The 26,422-nt window shown below is 44.0% G+C and overlaps 1 long non-coding RNA gene across 1 annotated transcript in view; it reads left to right on the top strand.

Annotated features, from left to right (window-relative positions):
* LOC144892526 (uncharacterized) overlaps nt 1-26,422 on the top strand; it is a 107,740-nt gene that overhangs the window by 12,297 nt on the left and 69,021 nt on the right. The window contains exon 2 of the long non-coding RNA XR_013623728.1: nt 18,320-18,492. This is a non-coding gene — a long non-coding RNA (uncharacterized LOC144892526). The remainder of the gene's footprint in view (nt 1-18,319; nt 18,493-26,422) is intronic.

The following is a 26,422-nucleotide window of genomic DNA, read 5'->3' as shown; positions in this document are numbered from 1 at the left end:
AAAATGATGCCACCAGCAGCCGGCTGGCTGCACACGAACCACCCACCATCTGCAGGCTTTTCTTTTTGCGATGTTGTCTTCGTCTCTTTCAATACTTTTTGTATTTGAAACAGTTGAACAATATTTTTCACCAATTGTATATTTTCTGCAAGAAAAACGCTTCCCAAAACATTAACAATCCTCAACAATCAACCCTAATATACCCAGTTCTGAAATTGGAAACATCTCTTTGTTTTCCTTATTCGGACGTGAGGATTCTATTTTCTTTTGTGCGTTCTCAAGCAGTAAAACACACGGACATGAAACTTGCTGAGGAATTCAGGGTAGGTCTTTCTATGTGCCGGTAATTGGATTCGCTTCATCCATGGGATGCCAGCCAGTTACACTAAAGCATGAACGTGAGAATGTGGAAAAGAGTTTATCAAAAAATGGAAGTTAATGATCCAGGCACCACATGTTCCAAGTGTAATCGGGACCATCAGGAAATTCCCTTCGCATGGTTGACAGTTGAATGTTTTATTCAAATGCAGGTTTATGGCCGCTTTATAGCAAAATCAATAGGTTTCCAGAAGGGCACTTCCAGTTAGTGGAAGCGAGACACTGAAAACACACGCGCATGCGCGAATGGCCTCGGTGGCATTGATATTTCATTTGAAAAGTCCCATATTGGAAAGATGTTAAGCCGAAAGATGTTAAGCCGGAAGATGTTAAGCCGAAAGATGTTAAGCCGAAAGATGTTAAGCCGAAAGATGTTAAGCCGAAAGACTTGTCTGCCATCCCTAGTTGTTGGTGAGGATGACGATTCTCCATATTATCTTTGCACAACAATTTGTTGGACTGTGGAAGTGGTCTGATCTTCCCGGAAATTCCATGACACCAGGGTGCACTGCTTACTATCTCAGGGTTGTTGTTCCATGGACATGAGCTTTAACACTATGAACAATTTCACATTCCCAGGTATTCACATGTTACGTGGAATGGCCTGGCCATCTTTGGCTATGAAAGGCAAACCATGAATAGGGGAACGCAAATTTAGGATGTAATCTTATATGACTGTAATGATCCAGAATGGATAAAATCAAATTAAAATGCCTCGAAATGACCTGTCATGTAAATTAACTGTGATTTGTATGTCATTCTCGAACAGCCTCTAATTCTCTTTCCATTCGCTCCATTTCCCAACTCTCTCTCAACCCCAACTTCCTACTTCACCCCTTTCCTTCCATCATGACTATACACGCCGAACAGACATTTAGGAAGTAGAATAACATACACGTAATTACATATTTCTTGCACATTCATCAGTTTTAAGGTAAGGGAATTGCTGATGTCAATGTATCTTCGTGTGCGTTCTCTTTTCCGAACCGGTTATTTTGATTTGAACTCATTTGAACAGACGTTGTGGGGATGTCAAAATGGGTCCATTGTGGGTCCAGCCCAGTGGGCAGGTGGCCAGGGAACTGTGGAGGAGGGAATGGGGAAATGGTTAATCGCTAGGACAAGGGGCTCCTGGGGAAAGTGCGCTGCTATGGCGGTTCAGCTGCAATCGTTGAATTGGATACAGGTTCTCCCCGAATCGAGTGCCGCAGACTCCGATCGCTCGCCTTTCCGATGTGTCTTAGTTCCACGTCGTTTTGACAGCTGTTAATAAACTGCAGCATTTGAAGCGCATGGCACAACCCAAATAAAATGCGGCACATTTAAGTTCTGTATTATTTGCAATGATCTAAGACTCATGGAGGAGCTTCATTGTAACCTCCACCACCAAAGGTGGATGGAGATTATGTTTTTACCCCTGTCTGTTTGTTTACTTGGCAAAAAAAGGGAATTTTTTTTGCAAGTATGTTGATCACCCCAGTTTGTGTGCGTTTTTTGTTTGTGTTTGTTACTTGGCAAAACAACTTGGTTTTTTTTTTGCAAGTATGTTGATCACTCCAGTTTGTTTGTGTGTGTGTGTGTGTGTGTGTGTGTGTGTGTGTGTGTGTGTGTGTGTGTGTGTGTGTGTGTGTGTGTGTGTGTGTGTGTGTGTGTGTGTGTGTTACTTGGCAAAAAAAAAAATTGCAAGTATGTTGATCGCGCCGGTTTGTGTGTTTGTGTGTGTGTGTTTCTTTGTCTGTCCGCTCACTTATACTTGCCTGCAGGTCACAATTTTAAACCGATCTCCACGAAACTTTACCCAATGGTAGAGTTCATGGTCCGACAAAATGCTATATATTGTTGGGGTCAAAAGGTCAACATAGGCCAAAGGTCAACCACTTTTTTCAAATTTCTAAAATCCTCAATTTTCATCCGATTGACTTAAATTTTGAATAGGATATACATATCGGCAAACTGAATTCAACGACCAACTATTTTTGAGATCAGCAGAGGCCAAAAGGTCAACATAGGCCAAAGGTCAACCACTTTTTTTTCAAAATCCTAAAATCCTCAATTTTCATCATTTCCTCATTCATTTACACTCAATATCTCTATATTTTCATTCCAAACTGCATAATTCTAATCAAAACATAATACTATAGTATTAATATGACAAACTATAATGTAAAACGATAATGTTATCAAACCAGCGAATTGTCGTAATCTGTTCACTTACGGATTCTGGAGAAGCTTATTGATGATCGTAATTCAAAATCATAATTTTATTGAGGAATTTTTGAAACCTCACACCTACCTTACGACATCCGATGGGACCCCAAAACGTTCTACAGAAGGTTTGGTGGGGCTAGCCCCAAAACTGAGGGAGTAGTTTCTGGACGGACACTTCTGTTTTATAATATATACATACAAATTATAAATCTGGATATATTGGATTTGAACTTGAGTTTGTAGCATCATATGAATCAGATGTTCAGTTGGGAACTCTAACTAACAGGACAACGCAGTGACCGATGCACTTCTGCGTGAAACGGCAGAATGAATATTCGTAATAGCAAATCGTTGCAGCGGCTGTATCAATGGGAATTTCAAATTGCCTGTTTTCAGTTGTATCTTCCATCTGTTACACCTCTTAAACTATTTTGCTGAAACCTGACATACCGATCTGACTTGCGACGCGGGTGTTAAAAATAACTATTCGATAACAACTGCTTTGAATAAATCATGTATGGAGAAACAAATTATTTTCAACAACTGGTTGTTGTTAGTGAATACATATTAGACCATGACCCATTGGACTTGAGACATGTTTACCATGTGAGGAATTATTGGAGGGGGAAAAATTGGCCTGATCAGCCCTCTTGGTTTCCAAATGCATTTTTCAATATGATCTGAGCAGAGAGCTCTGATATTTACTCTTTGAGTCACGCTCACCCATAACCTCTGTCTCTTAGAACTGGTTAGTAATGTATATAAATATAATGAGGGAGTTCTCTTGGTTGTTGCAATACAGTTTGGTAGCAGCAGTTTACTTTAAGCATATTCTCAAATGACTACTACTACTACTACTAATCCGCATGCCCAACTAAGGGGCATAACGACTGCCCACAAGTGTCAGTTTTCCACCTTGTGCCAACATTAATGTCATTTTCAAATGCCACACCCATTATTTATCCATGTCTCCCTCTACTTTGGCCTTCAATTCTGCTGTTGGTGTCCCCCCCCCCCCCCCCCCACACCCCCAACCCCTCTCAACCGTTCCTTTTGTCCTGTTGTGTCCAGATCCGTTCAGTGTACTAGTATTAGCTCTTCTATGATCCTCTACAATGTATACAAACATAGGGGAAATACCCCTGGCGTTCACCCCGGTAAACCCCCTTAGTCCCCGATTTTTTAATGCCGTGAACAAACTTTAGTCACAACACAACAAATATCATTTGTGCCAAGTTTGGTCACAATCCCTTCAGCGGTTTCAGAGAAGAAGTTGCAAGTGTTTACGGACTGATGGACTGACGGACGGACAACGCGCCATCCCATAAGCTCCCCGGAACTTCGTTCCAGGTGAGCTAAAAAAAAAAGAACATAAGAAACTTCAACATGGAAGAAATAGAAATAAATATTGGAGAACAAGAGAAACCTAAAAACTTACAAGCGGAGGGCCATGAGAGTACGTGCTGAGATGTTTGCCCTAAAAGAAGAAAATGGAAGGATTATCAGAGATATCACATAATTTCAACACGTGGAATAATTTTATGACAAACTCGACATTACAGTATGAAAATACAATAAAACGAAAAATAGTGGATGAACACCTGTGTGCCAAGGATAGGAGTTCAGGTGTGCCAAGGAAGGACTATGTACGATTCAGGATGCGCATTTGGCAACTGGCTTTGGCAAGCCAACTTTTAAATGGGGATTTGCAAGAAAGATTAAGGCTGAGAGTGAGACCCAGGAATTTAAGTGCCTGAACATCCTCAAGTGGACTGTTAAGAAAGTAGATGGGAGGGTTTCCATAAGGTCCTTTCAAAGAGTGAGAGGGTGGAATCGTTTGCAAATGGATAAACAGGATTTTCTAGAGTCAGAGATATTGATGATGAAGATTAGGAATAGGAATTGGCCCAGAACAATACTTTTGGGGCACTCCACCCTTAATAGGTAGAGGAGATGAAAGGATTCTGTTGAGAGCCAAACAGTGGCTACAAGAGAAGAGGAAGTCAGTAAGCCATGTTTGAGATTGCCTTGGATGTCATCGGCTTTGGAGAGCACGGCAGGATACCAGACTGTATCGAACGCCCGAGGAGATAAGTCCAGGGAGACACCCTGATCTCATGTCTGGCATTGAGGAAGTCCATGTCATGTCTGACATTGTTATTGACATCTCATGTCGGACATGCAGGACTATTGGGAGAGTAGGGGCAGATTCTCCAAGGTAGAGTGACCAGGCCTGAATCCGCATTGATGATTTGACATGAGGCTGTTGTAGAAAATGAAGGATTGAATGTCAACCTCGATAATTGAATCCAAGACCTTGTTGATGATTGGAAGTAAACTAATAGGTCTGTAGTTAAGGATATCGGTTTTTGCACATTTTATGCAATGCAGTGATGTTGACTGATTCCAAGCAAATGTTAGATGACCTAGGGCAAATGACGGGGTACAAAGAGCAGAGAGAGGATCTGCAAGAGCAGTAGAGCAGGTTTTTAGGATATGTGAGCTGATGCCATGCGGTACAGGAGCAGAGTCAGAGTTGAGGGTGCAAAAGACAGCGTCCCGAAGTTGTTGGGTGTGTCTAGGTCGAATGGGCTCAGTGAACGAGTAGTGGTAGACACAATATTTTAAGCAAACGCAGAATTGAGAAATTCAGCCTTCTCATGAGTGGAGCCGGCTTTGGTGCCATTTGAAGAGAGCGAAGTTATGGAGCGGGAGCATACTCCAGAGACATACTTAACAAGGCACCACGAGGTTTTAGAAGAGGGAGACAAGTTTGGATGTTCAATCTTAAGGTTGGACAGATGTTGTTTCCTGGCTCTCCTGAGAGTGAACGCACACTTGTTGTGGGCTTTGTGGAATGAGCTGAGATTGCCTTCAGTCAACTTTACTTTCCAAGAAGAGAAGGCAAGTTGTTTTAAAGCAACTGCCTCACCAAATAATTCAGTGTACAATGAGTGGGAAGAATTGTAAGATAACTGTAGTCAAGATGGGAAGAATCTGTGCATCAGAGAAAGCTGGTTTCTAGGGAAGAATTCCCAGGCTGAGTTAATATCAGGGTCAGTAGATATGGGAGACCTATCCTGAAGAGCGATGGCTGCTTGCAGTTCCTGTCCTTCTGCCTGAATGAACTTCCAGACTCTCTGAGAATAGCCACGGAAATGTTCTCCCCAATATTTAGAAATCACTCATCAAAATTATCAATATCAACTCACACTTGAACCGGACAACAATAGAGCACAGGAGCGAGCAGGATTTAAAGGTGGATACCCAACGACGGATCATCTTCATACAATAGTACTCAGTAGAGTGCATACCTCCACAAGGCTGAACAGTTTGTTTTGTATCCCAATGATAGGCCGGATCTGGATTCGGATCTGAACCAAAATCTAATCGACGTGTTCTTGTCACCTAAAAAACTCATCCAGCTAGTTTTGTCATAACTCATCCACAACTTTTTAAAATATCATGTTATATATGGCTTTTCACCCGATCTCTCAATGATGAAGAATGACTTAAAAATTAAATAACCCTTGTATCCGAATCCATATTTAGATCTTAACCAAAATCGTATTGATTAGTCTTTGTCACAGACAACCTGTCCACCAAGATTCGTCCAAATCCATCCATAACCTTTTGAGATATCTCTGCTATATATCGTTTTTGTCCCTATCTCCCAATGATGAAGACTCACTTAAGAATTCTACTCGCCGAATCCGGATCTTCACCAAAATTGAATCGATTCTTCCTTCTCAGACACCCAAACTGTCGAAGAAGTTTCGTCCAAATCCATCCATAACGTTTTGAGATATCCTGCTATGTATCGTTTTTGGCCCTCTCTCCCAATGGTGAAAAATCACTTTAAAAACTCCACTAGCCGGATCAGAATCTGGATCTTCACCAAAATTGAATCGATTCTTCCTTATCAGACACCCAACCTGTCCACGAAGTTTTTTTTTGTTGTTGTTGTTTTTTTTGTATACAGAATCGAGGCGCGTGAAAGAGCTAATATTTATTTCACAAACAAATCAAACACACAAACAAAATATATAAAAAGAGGGAGCGGAAGACAAGATGGGGAGAGAAGGGGAAGCACACAAACACAACATTTGAGAGCAGGGACATCGGGAGATGTGTGGGAGGGAGAGGGCTTGGGGGGAGGAGGCGTGGGAAGGGGGGGGGGGTAGGAGAAGTATAAAACACAAGGACACCAAGGACTTCCAGGACAGAAGTTGGTATTTAAAAAAAGTGGATTTGGTGTGAAATTAGCGGGGGTAGAAAAGATCAAGGTTTTTGATGGGGGAAGATAAGAGATGGTGGTGAACAGCTGTTTTAAAGACCTGGAGGAAGGAGTGGGATTGAAGAGAGTGGGGGAGTTTGTCCCAGAGGCGGGAGAAAAGAGGAATGAAGGAGTGAAGGTGAGCAGAGAGTTTTGATTTTGGCAGTTTAACCATAAGAGGGTTACAGGCAGATCTTGTGCGACCTGTAGGAATATTTGGGGGACACAGCCCAGAGAGAGCTGGGGGGCAAGGCCGGAGAGGAGTCGGATGAAGACGGAAAGACCACCAACCTGCCTGCGTCGAGTGAGTGAAAGGCCCTTGGAGTTAGCTTCATCGCGGGAGATTCCAATGATCCTGAACACTTTGGTTTCAACAGCGTGAAGACGAGCTAGGTGTGAGGCAGGAGCACCAGCCCAGAGGGGAGAGCAGTATTCCATTGAGCTGCGGATGAAAGCCTTGTATGTGGTGAGGAGCTCAGGTGTGCCAAAGAAGGACTTCGCACAACGGAGGATGCCCAGTCGGCGACTGGCTTTGGAGGCCAGATTTGAAATGTGGTTTTCCCAGGAAAGATCATGGCAGACAGTGAGACCCAAAAGCTTGAGTGACAGAACTTCTTGGAGAAGATTATTCAGAAAGTGGATGGGAGGGTTGTCCAGTCGGTCTTTTCGGAGAGACATCGAAAGAGTGTGAGATTTGTCAGGATTGAAAGACATGTTCCACTTGTTTGCCCAGTCTGTGATTTTGTCCAGGTCTGCAGAGAGTGAGGAGGCTGCAGACTGCCGATCTGAGGGATGAGGAATGGAGCGACAGAGAGTAGAGTCATCAGCAAAGAGATAGAGAAGATTTCCAAGAGAGTTAGAGAGATCATTGATGAAGACCAGAAAAAGCACAGGGCCCAGAACACTGCCTTGGGGAACTCCAGCCTGAACAGGAAGAGGAGATGAGAGAAACCCATTCAGGGCCACACGTTGACTATGACTAGAGAGGAAGTCCGCCAGCCATGCATGGAGATTTCCATGGATACCAAAGGAGGAGAGTTTGGTGAGCAGAGCGGGGTGCCAGACTGTATCGAAGGCACGTGATATGTCAAGGGAAACAGCTCTAATTTCCGGTTTGGCATTGAGGACCTCCATCCATTGTTGAGAAAGCAGAAGCAGCATGTCCAGAGTAGAGTGACCAGGTCTGAAACCAAATTGATGATCAGAGATCAAGCCATTGGAGAAGAGGAAAGATTTCATATCTGAAGCAATGATGGATTCCATGACTTTGCTGAAAATTGGGAGAAGGCTGATTGGTCTGTAGTTGCTAGGATCTGTTTTTGCACATTTTTTGTGCAAAGCGGTGATGTTGGCTAATTTCCAAGCAGATGGCAGATGACCTTGAGCAAAAGAGAGGGTGAAGAGAACAGAGAGAGGGAGTGAAAGAGTGGAAGAACAAGATTTTAGGACCCGTGGGCTGATGCCGTCAGGTCCAGTTGCACAATCAGAGTCGAGGGTTGACAGAAACTTTTCTACCTTGTCAGGAGGAAAGGACACAGAGTCCAGGAGCAGCTGGGTACGGTGGGTACAGAGAGGGATGGGTTTGAGACACAAGATTTAGAGGCAAACACAGAGTTGAGGCATTCAGCTTTTTCACGTGCGGAGTCAGCCGTGTAGCCGTTTGAGGTGAGGGAGGGGATGGAGGGGGAACAAACACCAGAAACAGATTTGACCAGACGCCACCAGGATTTGGAAGAGGGAGACAGATAAGAGAGTTTGGTCTTGAGAACGGAGAGATATTGTTTCCTGGCTCTCCTCAGGGTGGACACACACTTGTTTCGGGCTTTGTGAAAGGAAATGAGATTTCCTTCCGTTGGATTTGCTTTCCAGGAGACGAAGGCAAGTTGTTTCTGGGCAACAGCCTCACCACAAGATTCCGTGTACCATGGACGGGAGGAAGGGTATGACAACTGAAGACGAGATGGGATAAATCTGTGCATGAGAGAGAGCAATTTGCTTTTGAAGAATTCCCAGGATGAGTTGATGTCAGAGGTGGTCGAGATGGGAGACCAGTCCAGATGATTGATGGCTGCTTGAAGACCGTGCCAGTTGGCCTGAGTGAAATGCCAGACTCGTCGATGCTGAGGAGGATCTCTGAGAATGGTCAGAGAGATGTCCACTTTAACAAGCACCTGATCAGATGAGCTGATTGGAGCAGAAGAAGAGCAGCAGACATTTTCAGGGAAGTTAGTCATAACCAAGTCCAGAAGAGAAGACGCTCCGTTGACTGAGATCCGGGTCGGGAAATTGACAGATTGTGTCAGTCCCAGTGAGTCGCAGAAGTCCTTTGCTGAGGAGCCATGGCTGGTGAGAGAGGTACCCACACCCAGCAAACTGGCATGGTGACAATTGAAATCACCACATATGAGGAAGAGAGAGTTGGGATGGATAGATAGAAGTTGGTCCATATTATCAGACAGCGAGATGTAGATGGAGTCATCACTGTTTGGTGGACGGTACAACACACATATGAACAAAAGGTGGGAGCGAAGGAGAAGCCGTAGCCAAAGGTATTCCTGGGGGTGAGGTGGAGAGAGGGCAGTGCAGGGTGAGTGAGGAAGAGAGTTTTTTTATAAAGATAGCAAACCCACCTCCAGGACGAGGCACAGGTCTATCATACCGGAGGAGGGAGTAACCTGGGAGAGATACCAAGGAATCAGAGACATCATGAAGGAGGAAAGTTTCTGTAAAGCGGTTCACGTCTGGTTTGTCAGAAGCAACCTATATGGAGAGATCAGTCAAGTTTGAGCGAAGGCCCCGGATGTTTGAGGTCCATACCGTTAATGAAGAGGAAGGGGGAGCATCGGATACAGAACAGAGGGGGGGAGGGGTTGGGTAAGATGTGGAAGAGGAGGAAGTGGTAGGGAGAGCTGTTGAAGGTGTGTCAGAGATTTCAGAATAGCTTGGAGAAAGGGAAGAATGGGGTGGACAAAAGGTTTGATGGTGATTGGGTGAGGCACAGTGAGGTGTTATTTGGGGAGGGGGCACAGTGAGGCAGAAGGTTGGGGGAGATGAAGGTGAAAGTTGGAAGGGGGAAGAAGCGGGGAGGATGCTTTGAGGAGCAGGGGTGAGAGGCGAGTCTAGGAGGGGAGGAGCGAGGGAGAGGCTCGGAGGGGAGGGGTGTGGGGGGAGTTTAGGAGGGAAGGGGCAAGGGGGGAGATTTGAAAGGGATGGGTGATGGGGAAGATTTGGAGGGGAGGGGAAAGGGGGTAGATTTGGAGGGGAGGGGTGATGGGGAAGTTTTGGAGGGGAGGGGTGATGGAGAAGATTTGGAGGGGAGGGGCAAGGGGGAAGAATTGAAAGGGATGGGTGATGGGGAAGATTTGGAGGGGAAGATTTGAAAGGGATGGGTGATGGGGAAGATTTGGTGGGGAGGGGCAAGGGGGTAGATTTGGAGGGGAGGGGTGATGGGGAAGTTTTGGAGGGGAGGGGTGATTGGGAAGTTTTGGAGGGGAGGGGTGATGGGGAAGATTTGGAGGGGAGGGGTGAGATTGGATTTTAGAAAGTGTACGATTAATGGAAAATGAACATTTATTGCAAAATGAGTTTCTTGTGACCTTCGAGTCAAAAACACGTTTGAGGACGCTGAAGGAGGGGTGGAGTCTAGGAGAGTTTCAGGAATGTAGAAAAGAGGAACTGCAAGAGATGGAATTTTTTTTTGGAATGAATAGATTTGGTGAGCAAGTCGAAAGCATCCTTTTATAGAAGAAGAAGAAAAAGGTGTTATAATATACGACAGAATACAGTTCTTCAGGGGAAAGTTGAAACATTTTTAAATTGAGCAGTGAAAACTATCTGGGGAAATGGAAATGGGGGTGAAACACGTGATCGAAGAACGAATGAACAAATAAGAACAACGAATAAACGAATAAGAACAACGAATAAAAATAGAGAAGGAAATGGTTTTTTTTTTTTGGTTTTTTTTTTGAGTTGAGATTTTAAACAAGGAAGTATGGGGTGAAAGACGGGGACAAAAACAGAGAACGAAACTAATTGCAGCACAATCGACGGACCGCTGGGAGAAAAACAAAGCCTCAAGGTCAGACACGGTAGCCTACTAGGCCTCAAAATACGCGACACGAATTAATCGACGATTTTGTATACATGTATGAAAAATTAACACCGAGAATCTTACTAAAGACACACTCTAGGTACACACACCGAAAGATAGATACAGTTTCGACAAAAACACAATTGTGAAAAATTACTTAACTTCGAAAGCGTGAGCGCATGGACAGCTTCGAAAAGACGAAAAGATGTTTGCTCTTGGCTGCCACGATTTGCATGTTTCCAGTTTCGTCCAAATCCATCCATAACGTTTTGAGATATCCTGCTATGTATCGTTTTTGGCCCTATCTCCCAATGGTGAAAAATCACTTTAAAAATTATACTAGCCGGATCCGAATCCGGATCTTCACCAAAATGAAATCGATTCTTCCTTGTCAGACACCGAACCTGTCCACGATGTTTCGTCCAAATCGGTCTATAACTTTTTGAGATATCCTGCTATGTATCGTTTTTGTCCCGATCTCCCAATGGTGAAGAATCACTTTAAAAATTCTACTGGCAGGATCCGAATCCGGATCTTCACCAAAATTGAATCATTTCGTCTGTGTAGCATACGCTACATCTCTGCCAAATTTCGTCCGAATCTGTCCACAACTTTTTGAAATATCTTGTTGACAAACAAACGGACAAACATACAGACAGACATGGGTGAAAACATAACTTTCATCCACCTTTGGTGGCGCAGGTAAAAAGGCGATTGACCAACAGTGGGATAGTGCGGCCATAAGTCGACACAACAAGAACAGGAATCAGAAAGCATCTGAAACTGCAAAGCCCGTACTTGTCCGTTTGTATTTTGACGTCTTCTTCTTCTTCTTCTTCTTTATGCTCAAAATAACAAGAACAGTTGAAAAATAAATACAAAATGATAATTGATGATTTATGCAGCCTTGGCGTTTGAGCCTTAGATCTAAAAAATAATTATTTTTCACAGGCCAACAACTTATTTTCGGGATTTCGCAAGCATCGTGCTATGCACGACATATTTACATCCGCCACCAAAGTTGGATGGAGGTTGTGTTTTCACTCCTGTCTGTTTGTTTGTGAACAAAATATCTCAAAAAGTTGTGGACGGATTCGGACGAAATTTGGCAGAGATGTAGCGTATGTCACAAGGACAAAATGATTAGATTTTGGTGAAGATCTGGATTCGGATCCGGATGCTATAATTTTTTAAAAGTGATTCTTCACCATTGGGAGATAGGGACAAAAACGATACATAGCAGGATATCTCAAAAAGTTATGGATGGATTTGGTCGAAACCTGGTGGAGAGGTTGGGTGTGTGTGAGAAGGAAGAATCGATTGGATTTTGGTGAAGATCTGAATATGGATTCGGATATGAGAATTATTTAATTTTTTAAGTGATTCTTCACCATTGAGTGATTGGGCTAAAACCAACATATAGCAGGATATCTCAAAAAGGTAATGGACAGATTTGTCCCTTCCTTAAGGATAACTTGCTTACCCTTTTGCAAAAGTGACCGTGTGAGCTTTGACGTTCACCAATGACCAGTGCTGGTGGAAGTGTTTGAAGACAGATCCTAAGCCTAACATCCTTTGGATGAAAAGACCATCCATTGATGGCTTGCCCTGCATGCGAAAAAACCATTATGACAGATTGTATCTGAATAGAGATTCGAACACAAGTGTGCACACCTATTGGGCCTACCTAGGCTATCCATATCCTATACACCTGCTAAAGTTAATCCAGAAAACAATATCTTTATTTGTTATATGACGAGCAATAGGGCAGGTCCTTCTTGTTATAATGTTTGTTATAATACAATTAATTGTACGATTTTATTGTTATAGAATTGGTTACGAATCATGAAAAAAATCAAAAGTGCCAAAAGCATTCGTAATTTTGCTTTCTCTGTTTGTTCAATAGAACCGTCCAGCTTTATCGCTTGTGATGTTCTCTCTCGGAGTTGTAAGCTTAAAGTTCCGTTTCTCATGATTAAATCTGCTCACATTTACTCCACCGTGGCACAGATGGGATCACCCTAGACCCAGTTGCAGTTTCGTTGTGGTTGACCACATTTTGACCCAAAATATGCTGTCACAATGCATCAGTCCTCTCTTAACAGCAAGGTTACCGTATTTTGAACTACACGAGGGTTTCAAATTATCTGATGTGAGAGATACTCACGGTAGTTCAAGAAACGTCTGTTGTCGGTCAATCCCCAGAAACGTAGGATGGTGTGGATAAATAAATCAAAATAAATACTTTTTTTTTTTGGACTATTACTACTACTTTTTTAACATTCGAACTTGTTCCCATCTTCTTTGTGGAGTCAGCCACGGAAAGTTTTTGATCCAGGTCTTTCAAGAACTAACTGACTTGAGTCCAGACTAAGTCCGGACTTTTCGGTTTATTCCGAGGAAAGATATTCCGAGGTCTTTTCGGTTTAATCGTAATCATGAAACAACAGTGCATTCAGAAAGTATTCAGACCCCTTCACTTTTTTCACATTTTGTTATGTTACAGCCTTATGCTGAAATCGTTTAAATTCATTTTTTCCCTCATCAATCTACACTCAATACCCCATAATGACAAAGAGAAAATAGGATTTTATGAAGTTTTGCATATTTATTAAAAAGAAAAAACTGAAATATCACATTTACATAAGTATTCAGACCCTTTGCTATGACACTTGAAATTTACCTCAGGTGCCTCCCATTTCTCTCATTCATCTTTGAGATGTTTCTGCACCTTGATTGGAGTCCACCTGTGGTAAATTCAATTGATTGGACATAATTTGGAAAGGCACACACCTGTCTATATAAGGTCTCACAGCTGACAATGCATATCAGAGCAAAAACCAAGCCATGAGGTCGAAGGAACTGCCTGCAGAGCTCAGAGACAGGATTGTGTCGAGGCACAGATCAGGGGAAGCCTACAAAAAAAAATTCTGCTGCATTGAAGGTTCCCAGGAGCACAGTGGCCTCCAGAATTCTTAAATGGAAGAAGTTTGGAACAACCAGGCCACTTCCGAGAGCTGGCCGTCCGGCCAAACTGAGCAATGGGGGGAGAAGAGCCTTGGTAAGAGAGGTGACCAAGAACTCGATGGTCACTCTGGCTGAGCTCCAGAGATCCTGTGTGGAGATGGGAGAAACTTCCAAGACAGCCATCACTGCAACTCTCCACCGATCTGGGCTTTATGGCAGAGTGGCCAGACGGAAGCCTCTCCTCAGTGAAAGACACATGAAAGCCTTGAGATATAGAGGTGCAAAAATTTTCGGTTTTTCCAAGATGGCGCCAATAGCACGTGACCTATGACGTCATAATTATCATTTAAAAATTATACAGGGGGAGTTGTACCTATGGTGAAAATTTCCTGTCAATTGGACCAACGGTTGCAGAGAAAATCATATTTATTCTGTGCGGAGGAACAAACAAACAGACAGACACAGACAAACAAATGGACTCAAATGCAATACCCTCTCCTCAGGTGAGAGTAACAAGACCAATAGTCTAACAACGGCGTAGCCGGGCTTGAATCTGCTGAGTGGAGGAACTGCTCTCCCCCTGTCATATGACCAGATTATGAGCTCTGATTGGTTGTAGTTTGTGAGGGACATAGATACACAGGATGGACAGACAAATGCTGTTCCACACAGCATTGCCCTACAGGCTATGCCGTAAAAATATGGCTGCCAAACCACGTGACCGATGACATCATCAATTTATTTTCTTGACGAATTTATCCCTAGATAACACTTAAGAAATTTCATAATGATCGGATCAAGTGTTGTACTTGTAGATTTATGACGTCATAATGAAGTCACCTACGACATAATCATTAACATACGTTATTCCACATGGGTAGTACTTTACAATGAGCCAACTTTCAATTTTTTTAATGAAGCGGTTTTGGAGATCTTGAGGTGCAAAGCTGTTTGTTTTTTTCCAAGATGGCGCTCTCACCACGTGACGTATGACGTCATAATTATCATTTAAATTACACAGGAGGAGGCGCTCCGATGGTAAAACTTTTGTGTCAATAGAACCAACGTTTGCGGAGAAAACGAATTTTAAAGGGAATAAACCCGCAAAATTCCGGTGGAAGGGACATTCATACATACATACAGTGCCTATAGAAAGTCTACACCCCCTTTCAAAAAATTCACATTTTGTTGCTTTATAGCCTGGAATTAATTTGCATTAAATTTGTCTTTTTCCTCCTTTATTTACACATTGTAACCCACAACTTCCAAGTGAAAAACAAATTCTACAAAATTCAGAAAATTAATTTAAAATACAAAACGAGCATATCTTGGTTGGATAAGTGTCCGCCCCCCTGAGTTAATACTCGGTGGAAGCACCTTTGACAGATATGACAGCTCTGAGTCTGTTGGGATAGGTCTCTACCAACTTTGCACACCTTGATTGGGCAATATTTGTCCATTCTTCTGTACAAAACTGTTCAAGCTCAGTAAAGTTGCATGGGGATGGACAGAAATCTTCAAGTCATGCCACAGATTTTCGATTGGATTTAGGTCGAGGCTCTGACTGGGCCACTCAAGGACATTTATCTTTTTGTTCCTTAGCCACTCAAGTGTAACTATGGCTGTGTGCTTCGGGTCGTTGTCAGGCTGAAAGGTGAACTACCGTCCCAATTTCAGCTTTCTTGCAGAGGGCAGCAGGTTTTCCTCTCGGACTTTTCTGTATTTTGCTCTATCCATTTTCCCTTCTGTCTTGACAAGTGCCTCAGTCCCTGCTGATGAGAAACATCCCCATAACATGATGCTGCCACCACCAGGCTTCACAGTAGAGATGGTGTGATTTTGGTGATGTGCTGTGTTGGGCTTGCACCAAACGTAACGGGTTTGCATTTAGACCAAAATGTTTCGTCAGACCACAAAACGTTTTGCCACATGACTTCAGAATCTCTGGAGTGGTTTTTTGCATACCTCAAACATGGGCTTTTTTGAGTAATGGCTTCCTTATTGCCACCCTACCGTACAGGCCAGACTGGTGGAGTGCTTGCGATATTGTTGTCACATGCACACGGTGACCAGTGTTTGCCATAAAGGCCTGTAGCTCTTTCAAAGTTGCCATTGGCCTCTTGGTGGCCTCTCTGATTGGTCTCCTCCTTGCTTGGTCATCCAGTTTGGAGGAACGGCCTGATCTAAGAAGGGTCTTGGTGGTACCATACGTATGCCTTTCACTTCTTAATTGATGTACCCATCCCCTGATCTGTGCCGTTCCACAACTTAATTGTTCATTTGAAAGCTCCTTGGTGCTCATGGTTGAATCTTTACTGTGAAATGCATTACCCAGCAGAGGAAACATACAGAAACTGTTGATTTTTTTTTCTGAAATAATCAGAATCACTACAATTTAACACAGAGCCTGGTGTTGGCTTAGCGGTTAGGGTGCAGACTTGGGATCCTAGGATCCTGAATTTGAATTGTCGATCGCTGAATTAACGCCACGGGGGTTGACTCAGCCTGTCATCCTTCCGAGGTTGGCAAATTGAGCACCAGCTTGCTGGGATGAATGATCCAGGTGTGTACCCCGATTTAGAATAGGTACACTGTATCCCTGCGCATCGTAAGAGGCGACTAAGGTTTGGTGTCAAGAAGGGCATCCGGCCATAAAAACATTGCCTCAAACAGGGAACCATGATTGTCATGGAGCCCGCAAGGCTAATCCCCGCTCTAGCGGGGAAAATGGTGTTTAAACGATCATTCATTAATTCACTACAATTTAACACAAGTGGAGGCCAATTAACTTAGTGTGATTTTTGAACGTGATTGTTTGCGCCTGAGCTAATTTACAATTGCTATTATGAGGGGGGGGGGGGGGGGTGGACACTTATCCAACCAATATATTCTACATTTGTTTTTTAATTAATTTTCTGAACTTTGTAGAATTTATTTTTCACTTGGAAATTGTGGGTTACAATGTGTAAATAAAGGTGAAAAAAGTCTGATTTAATGCAATTAATTCCAGGATATAAGGCAAGAAAAGGTTAAATTTTGAAAGAGGGTGTAGACTTTCTATAGGCACTGTACATAAATACATACATACGGAGAGACAAATGCTGTTCCAGAGGTATTGCCCAATGGGCTGTGCTGTAAAAACATTTTTCATGTGAGATAAAATGGAATGTCTGTTTTTTTATGAATGGATTGACAGTTTGTTTGTTCATACAAATTTTAGCTTGTACACAGCAAAACAACACATATTAGTTCTCAACACATACAACACATATTACACTTGGAACCTTTATCATGCAAAACAGTCTTGCTTGCTTGCTTAAAATCATCATTTTTGACACAAAAGCTTGGTGTGCAGGTTTTTTGTGCCAAATCATTATACTGCCTTTATACAAATCACTATATCTTATTTTTTCTTTATAAAAATTTTAATATTTTTCAAATTTACATAAGTTTTAGAATGGATTGCCTGTTTTTATGAATGGATTGCCTGTTTTCACCCCTCAGCCCAAATTGGGCTAAGGGGTATTGTCGTCACGGGCGTCGTCCGGGCATCCGTCAACTTTTGGTTTCCGTCAATTTTGAGCAGAACGGCTTGTCCGATTAAATCCATTTTTGCAGTGTGTGTTGGGGTTGAGTAGAGGAAGGTTCCTTACGAAAATGGGCGTGCTGAGATTTTCAATATGGCCGCCACGGCAGCCATCTTGAAATTGGTTTCCACCATGCATGGGCTGAGGGGTTACGCCCGCTTTGCGGTGCTATTTATTATGAATGGATTACCTGTTTGTTTGTTTGTTAATTTTTTAACAGTGTTTAAGGCCCATGGACGAGCTGCCAGACAGACACACACAGACACAGACAGGCATTTGTTTGTTTGCAAACATCAGACAAACACAGCTGCTGATCTTTGGTGAAGTGCCATAACTTGCCGGGGCACTCTAGGTGGCAGTGAAACCATCTTGTTTTCTCACTGGAGTCAGACGGACCATTAAAGATTAATCTCACCCCCACCCCGTACCCCTCAAGATGATGTAAATCCATAGGGTTTATCTGTGCTCTGTCTTCTAAATGTTGAGCATTGAACGATAAAGCAGCACAGCAGCACAAATAAGTATTCTTTGTAATTTAGTTGAGGAATTGGACCATAAACTCGAACACAGTCCAAATGTTACGTCGCCCTTCTCATAAAATAGTTGTAATTGATGCTCATCTTTAACATTAATATCGTATTAATTTTTCAAAATGTCTGCTTCTTCATCAATGTAAAAGTCCACCCGGTTCACTTAAGACAAGAACCTTTTTTCTAAGTGGGCATATGTCTCTTTTTGATATACAATACATGACTGCGGGTAGCATAATTTGTTGGGTATGTGGCTTTGCCGCTGATGCAGTGCCTCTTGCAGGTTAGAACAGCAATTTTTTAAAATTTGGACACCCTGGCTGCAATGGTGCTAAACTCCACGACAACTCCATTGAGGTCTTCACGGATATTTACCAGACTTGGTGGTTGAAGGCTCTGGGACTGGGACGTCGGCGGTTGGAATCCTCGCTGCGTCATACCAAAGACTTAAAAAAGGTACATGCTGCTTCCTTACATTTAAAAAAGATAAAGCATGGACCACAGGTTGGCAACCAGTGCACGGACATTCATGATCTCCTCCTGTATTAAAGTTTATTGTAGGGGAACTCTCATTATCTTTTTAACCTTTACAAGAAAGGAAAGGCACAAATAGAACTATAAAGGCACTCGATAGAGAGCACACCTCCACCAGGTTGAACAGTTTACGTTTTGTATCCACTGATAGGTCGGATCTGGATTCAGACCTGAACCAAAAGCTAATCGGCTTGTCCTTATCACTTACCTGACTCATCCACCAGGTTTTGCCATAAGTCGTCCACAAGTTTTTGAAATATCGTGCTATATATCGTTTTTGGACATAACACTCAATGGTGAAGAATCACTTTTAAAAATTTAAATTTCTCAGATCCAGATCTTCACCAAAATCTAATCATTTCATCCTTATCACATTCCCAACCTCTCCACAAAATTTCGTCGGAATCCGTCCACAAATTTTTGAGACATCCTGTTCACAAGCAAACAGACAAGGGTGAAAACAACTTCTATCCACCAAAACAATGCAAGCACGATAGGAGGAATTACCTTTTTCTACATCTACCTTCCCTCCTACTTTCTTGCATATACCTGCCAGTGTAATTATACAAGAAACTGTTCCAAGCGAAAACGTCGCAGGACCCTTTCAGGTGCTCGTTTTAAACCCTCAAACTCTCGAACGCGATCGAAATTGACCACGCGGAAAAAAATTTCCGTGTCATAACAAACTATTCACCCGAACATGCAGACTCGCCAAACATCCTCTCAACATTGATTTGCCATGGGTTGTCAGTGTGATTGATGTACATGGTCAGCCACATGGTAAGCACCGTTACATCCATCTGGGCTGGCATCAACGAGTGAGCGCTTTATGTGATATGGATTAACGTTGTCACAATTAACAGGGCCTACATGGATGGTTTGCACATTGCCTCTAGCATGATGGAGAAGAGCCAGGAAAAGGTCCATAGAAAGGTTCATCAGCAAGTTTGTGGCCGAGCATATAAACAATAAAATAAAGTAGAGATGATTGTCAATTTAAAAAGTTTAAAGCCGCTTACCCCCAAGCATGTGCTTCCATCTTGTCCTGAGCAGTCGCACACACACCGGGGCTTGATCCGGATGTACATACTATGTTTAAGGCTCTTTCTTGCACGTCCTGTTAATATCATCAGCACAATAGGCAAACAGCACAATAGGCAAATTTTCACTCAATGAGTAGATTTACAATACAGTATTTGTAAAATACTTCACAACCATCATACTATAGGAGGCACGTTTGTCATCTTTATTCATTCATCCCATAGAAATCATATCAATGCGAGGTTGTGCATTCCATCTCAGTACTGTGCATGTTTCGGGGAATCATATCATATCATATCGAAATTATAATAGGCGAAGGTGATTCTGTCCGTCTGTCCGGGGGTGTGGCTTAGTCCGTTTGCAGAGGAGCTCCACCCATAGCTCCACCCATTCTTGGAGAGGCTTCATGTAAACAAATATCCACCATTTTATTACCTCGAATGGCTTTGAGGCCTGTTTAGTTAGGCCCATGCTGTCTTTCTCTCTCACACAGGTTTATTTCAATTCTAATTCGATATATCATTTCATTTCTAACAGTCGCTAACATAGTTTTAGACTCGGTTGAAAAAAAACGGGAAGAGAATCCCAAGAAAGTTTCCGTTTATAGAACGAAATGATTTCTCAAAGGCCTGTAAACTAAAGCCCATTCATTGAGAGTCACCCTCACGATTTTATCGAATTCACCATCTGATTTAATTTTTATCGATGGTTTTAGACTCGGTGTCAGAAATAATTGAGAACATTCACGCACACACGGGAAATTGCCGAGATATATTTATAAAAATCGCGCCACGATTATACACGAAAATACACCGCCTAAAATAACATTCGGGGAAAATGTCGACATATATTAAAAATTCGCTTTTTCTTTTCCGTTAAGATATATTACTTTTACGTTTTATGACAGTCGGCACAAAAACGACATATATATCTTCGTTCTTTCTTATTTCATTTTCATTCAACATTATTATCCGGAAGTAAAATATGTTTCAGGAAATTACCGGGAGATATTTCTTCGTTTTTTTTATTAGTTATGTGCGCATACACTTTAAATAGGTTTATTTGAAATCTTTAATTTTCACAATGTAATTTACTTGCCATTTATCATTTGATAATTACGAGACACTTCCTCTTGAGGATCGTGACAATTCATGCGTTGCGTGGAAACTTCCATTTCCAAAATGAATGCGACGGTCGACGAAGAACGCAGACTTGAACAGGATGTCGCAAGAAAACGAATGAGAGGGGCGAACGAGTCCGTCGACGAACGTCAATGCAAACTTGAACAGGACGTAGCAAGAACCGCACAGAGACCGCACGAGATGGGAGAACCGCACAGAATGCTGCTGCAACAACGATGAGGAGGGTTGGAGAGGAGCGAGGAGTTGGAGAGCGAGGTGCTAGGGGTTGGAGAGTGAGGAGTGAGGGGTTGGAGAGTGAGGAGCGAGGGTTTGGAGAGCGAGGAGCGAGGGGTTGGAGAGCGAGGAGCGAGGGGTTGGAGAGCGAGGAGATAGGGGTTGAAGAGCGAGGAGTGAGGGGTTGGAGAGTGAGGGCGAGGGTTTGGAGAGCGAGGAGCGAGGGGTTGGAGAGCGAGGAGCGAGGGGTTGGAGAGCGAGGAGCGAGGGGTTGGAGAGCGAGGAGCGAGGAGTTGGAGAGCGAGGTGCTAGGGGTTGGAGAGTGAGGCGTGAGGGGTTGGAGAGTGAGGCGTGAGGGGTTGGAGAGTGAGGAGCGAGGGTTTGGAGAGCGAGGAGCGAGGGGTTGGAGAGCGAGGAGCGAGGGGTTGGAGAGCGAGGAGATAGGGGTTGGAGAGCGAGGAGCTAGGGGTTGGAGAGTGAGGAGCAAGGAGTTGGAGAGTGAGGGCCGATTGGAGCGGAGAGTGGGGGGCGATTGGAGCGGAGAGTGAGAAGGCGATTGGAGCGGAGAGTGAGGCGCAATTGGAGAGGTGAATGAGGCGTGATTGGAGGGGAGTATGAGGAATTGAAGACGAGTATGAGGGATTTGAGAGGAGTGTGAGGGATTGGTGAGGAGTGTGAGGAATTGGATAGGAGTGTCAGGGATTGGAGAGGAGTGTGAGGGATTGGAGAGGAGTGTGAGGGATTGTAGAGGAGTGAGGGATTGGAGATGAGTGTGAGGGATTTGAGAGGAGTGTGAGGGATTTGAGAGGAGTGTGAGGGATTGGAGAGGAGTGTGAGGGATTGGAGAGGAGTGTGAATGGTTGGAGAGGAGTGTGAGGGGTTGGGGAGGAGAGGAGTGTGAGGGGTTGGAGAGGAGTGTGAGGGGTTGGAGAGGAGTGTGAGGGGTTGGAGAGGAGTGTGAGGGGTTGTCGAGGAGTGTGAGGGGTTGTCGAGGAGTGTGAGTGGTTGTCGAGGAGTGTGAGTGGTTGTCGAGGAGTGTGAGGGGTTGGAGAGGAGTGTGAGGGATTGGAGAGGAGTGTGAGGATGTGTTGGGAAGGAGCGAGGGGTTGGAGAGTGAGGAGCGATTGGAGAGGCGAGTGAGGAGCGATTGGAGAGGAGAGTGAGGCACGATTGGAGAGGCAAGTGAGGCGCGATTGGAGGGGAGTATGAGGAATTGAAGAGAAGTGAGGGATTTGAGAGGAGTGTGAGGGATTGGAGAGGAGTGAGAAGGACTGGAGAGGAGTGTGAGGCATTGGAGAGGAGTGTGAGGGATTGGAGAGGAGTGTGAGGGATTGGAGAGGAGTGTGAGGGATTGGAGAGGAGTGTGAGGGATTGGAGAGGAGTGTGAGGGATTGGAGAGGAATGTGAATGGTTGGAGAGGAGTGTGAGGGGTTGGAGAGGAGTGTGAGGGGTTGGAGAGGAGTGTGAGGGGTTGGAGAGGAGTGTGAGGGGTTGGAGAGGAGTGTGAGGGGTTGGAGAGGAGTGTGAGGGGTTGGTGAGGAGTGTGAGGGGTTGGAGAGGAGTGTGAGGGGTTGGAGAGTGTGAGGAGGGGTTGGAGAGGAGTGTGAGGAGGTTTTGGAGAGGAGTGTGAGGAGGTTTTGGAGAGGAGTGTGAGGAGGTATTGGAGAGGAGTGTGAGGAGGTATTGGAGAGGAGTGTGAGGAGGTATTGGAGAGGAGTGTGAGGAGGAGTGGCATTGGAGAGGCGTGAGGGTGGAGAGGAGTGAGCAGTCACATATTATGTGAAATAAATATATTGTGTTCATTACACCATTTTAACCATTTTGTAAAATTGAATGTGCAGCATCTAAATCAAGATGTCCAAATGTCACACACGTCCATACCCGTGGGATTCCCACGGGTGACCCCACTAGTATATTATAATTGGCTACGGTGATTCTGTCTGTCGGTCCGTCTGTCTGAGGGTGTGGCTTACTCCATTTAGACAGTAGCTCCACCCATTCTTGGAGAGGCTTCATGTAAACAAATATCCACCATTTTATTAACTCGAATAGCTTTGAGGCCTGTTTAGTTAGGCCCGTGCTGTCTTTCTCTCTCAAACAGGTTTATTTCAACTCAAATTCGATATATCATTTCATTTTTAACAGCCGCTAACATAGTTTTAGACTCGGTTGGAAAAAAAAACAGGAAGAAAATCCCATGAAAGTTTCCGTTTATAGAACGAGATGATTTCTCAAAGGCCTGTAAAATAAAGCCCATTCATTGAGTCACCCTCACGATTTTATCTCGAATTCAACATCTGATTTAATTTTAATCGATGGTTTTAGACTCGGTGTCAGAAATAATTGAGAACATTCATGCACACACGGGAAAATGCAGATATATTTTTTAAAATCGCGCCATGATGATACACGAAAATACACCGCCTAAAATAACAGTCGGGAAAATGTCGACATATATTTAAAATTCGCTTTTTCTTTTCCGTTAAGATATATTACTTTTACTTTTGATGACAGTCGTCACAAATACGTCAACAATGAAGCCGACATATATTTCTTCGTTCTTATTTCATTCAACATTATTATCCGGAAGTAAAGGGTCACGTGTTCATTTCACGTTTGAAAAAACAAACTCCATTTCACGTGTGCATGGACGTATACAGTAATTCACTTTTTTTTTTTCTTTTTTTTTTTTTGTATACGACATCGAGGCTCGTGAAAGAGCGAACATTAATCACACAGAAAGACAAACCGACACATAAAACATATAACATCGGGAGCGGTAGACAAGATGGGGAGAGAGGGGGAAGGACACAAACACAACATTTGAGAGCAGGGACCGAGAGACATGGAGACATTGAGAGATCTGTGGGAGGGAGAGGGCTTTGGGGGTAAGGCATGGGAGGGGGGGGGTGGGAGAGGTATAAAACATATGGACACTGCCAGGACTTCCAGGAAAGAAGTTGGAATTTCAAACAAGGTGGATCTGGGATGAATTAGTGGGGGTAGAAAAGCTCAAGGTTTTGGATGGGGGAAGATAAGAGATGGTGGTGAACAGCTGTTTTAAAGACCTGGAGGGAGGAGTGGGATTGAAGGGAGTGTGGGAGTTTGTTCCAGAGGCGGGAGAAAAGTGGAACGAAAGAGTGAAGGTGAGCAGAGAGCCGAGATTTCGGCAGTTTAACCATCAGAGGGTTGCTGGCAGATCTTGTGCGACCTGTAGGAATATTTTGGGGACAGAGCACAGAGAGAGCTGGGGGAGCAAGGCTGGAGAGGAGTCGGTAGAAGACAGAAAGACCACCTACCTGCCTGCGGTGAGTGAGTGAATGGCCCTCAGAGATAGCTTCATCGCGGGAGATTCCAATGATTCTGAAAGCTTTGGTTTCAACAGCGTGAAGCCGAGCTAGGTGTGAGGCAGGAGCACCGGCCCATAGGGGAGAACAGTATTCCATTGAGCTGCGGATGAAAGCCTTGTATGTGGTGAGGAACTCAGGTGTGCCTAGAAAGGACTTCGCACGACGGAGGATGCCCAGTTGGCGACTGGCTTTGGAGGCCAGCTTGGAAATGTGGTTTTCCCAAGAAAGATCATGGCAAATAGTGAGACCCAAAATCTTGAGCGACAGAACTTCTTGGAGAGGATTGTTGAGAAAGTAGATGGGAGGGTTGTCCAGTCGATCTTTTCGGAGAGACATAGTAAGAGTGTGAGATTTGTCAGGATTGAAAGACATGTTCCACTTGTTTGACCAGTCTGTGATTTTGTCCAGGTCTTCAGAGAGTGAGGAGGCTGCAGACCGCCGATCTGAGGGAAGAGGAATGGAGCGGCAAAGAGTGGAGTCATCAGCAAAGAGATAGACAGGATTTTCCAGAGAGTCGGAGAGATCATTGATAAAGACCAGAAAAAGCACAGGGCCCAGAACACTGCCTTGGGGAACTCCAGCCTGAACAGGAAGGGGAGATGAGAGAAATCCATTCAGGGCCACACGTTGACTACGACCAGAGAGGAAGTCCGCAAGGCATGCATGGAGATTTCCATGGATACCATAGGAGGAGAGTTTGTTGAGCAGAGCTGGGTGCCAGACCGTATCGAAGGTACGTGATATGTCAAGGGAGACAGCTCTGATTTCCTGTTTGGCATTGAGGACCTCCATCCATTGTTGAGACAGCAGAAGCAGCATGTCCAGAGTAGAGTGACCTGGTCTGAAACCAAATTGATGATCAGAGATCAAGCCATTGGAGAAGAGGAAAGATTTCATATCCGAAGCAATGATGGATTCCATGACTTTGCTGATAATTGGGAGCAGGCTGATTGGTCTGTAGTTGCAAGGATCTGTTTTTGCACCTTTTTGTGTAAAGCGGTAATGTTTGCTGATTTCCAGGATGCTGGCAGATGACCTTGAGCAAAAGATAGGGTGAAAAGAACAGAGAGAGGGTGAGATAGAGCGGCAGAGCAGGATTTTAGGACCCGTCGGCTGATGCCGTCTGGTCCAGTTGCAGAATCAGAGTCGAGGTTAGACAAAAACTCCTCCACCTTGTCAGGAGAGAAGGACACAGAGTCCAGGAGCAGTTGGGTTCGACTGGGAAAGGTGGGAACAGAGAGAGATGGGTTTGGGACACAAGATTTTGAGGCAAACACAGAGTTGAGGCATTCGGCTTTGTCACGTGCGATGTCAACTGTGTGGCCATTTGAGGTAAGGGAGGGAATGGAGGCGGAACAAACACCAGAAACGGATTTGGCCAGACGTCACCAGGATTTGGAGGAAGGAGACAGGTTTGAGAGTTCATTATTGAGTGTGGAGAGATAGTGCTTCCTGGCACTCCTGAGGGTAGAATTGACTTCTATGTTATATGTAAAATAAATAAATGAACAGACAGGAAATTATCGAGAGATATTTCTTCGTTTTTATTTTATGAGTTACCAGCAGATGTACCCCACGTTGCCGGGCAGGGGAGGGAGGAGGAAGGGGGGAAGGGCACATACACTTTAAACATGTATATGCATGTGGGATGTGGGATATATACATGTGGGACATGTGTAGGTGTGTGTGTGTGTGTGTGTGTGTGTGTGTGTGTGTGTGCACGCACATGCATTCACATGTTATCAGAAGTAAATATATCGTGTAGATTACATCATTTGTGCATCTGATGAATTGCCAGTAACCATTTTGTGAAACTGAATGTGCAAGTGCAGCATCTAACTCAATATGTCGAAATGTCACACACGTCCATGCCCGTGGGATTCCCACGGGTGACCCCACTAGTCTTACTATAATTCACCAAATGTCCGTCCGTCTGTCTGTCCGGCTGTCTGTTTGTCTGGCCGTCCATTCCCAGGTACAGCAAAAACGGCTGAACCGATCGCAACAAAATTTTGAATGGGTAATCCTCAGACACCCTGGAGTAAAATAGGCTCCATTGTTTTTTCCAATTTCAGATTTGGTCTCCAGCATTTTCAGGTTTGGACT

This window comes from Myxine glutinosa, chromosome 6 (assembly GCF_964187855.1).
Source record: "Myxine glutinosa chromosome 6, kmMyxGlut1.1, whole genome shotgun sequence".
Lineage (NCBI taxonomy): Eukaryota > Metazoa > Chordata > Myxini > Myxiniformes > Myxinidae > Myxine > Myxine glutinosa.
The sequence above is the reverse complement of the archived record's forward strand: the minus strand, read 5'-3'. Positions and strand labels throughout refer to the sequence as shown.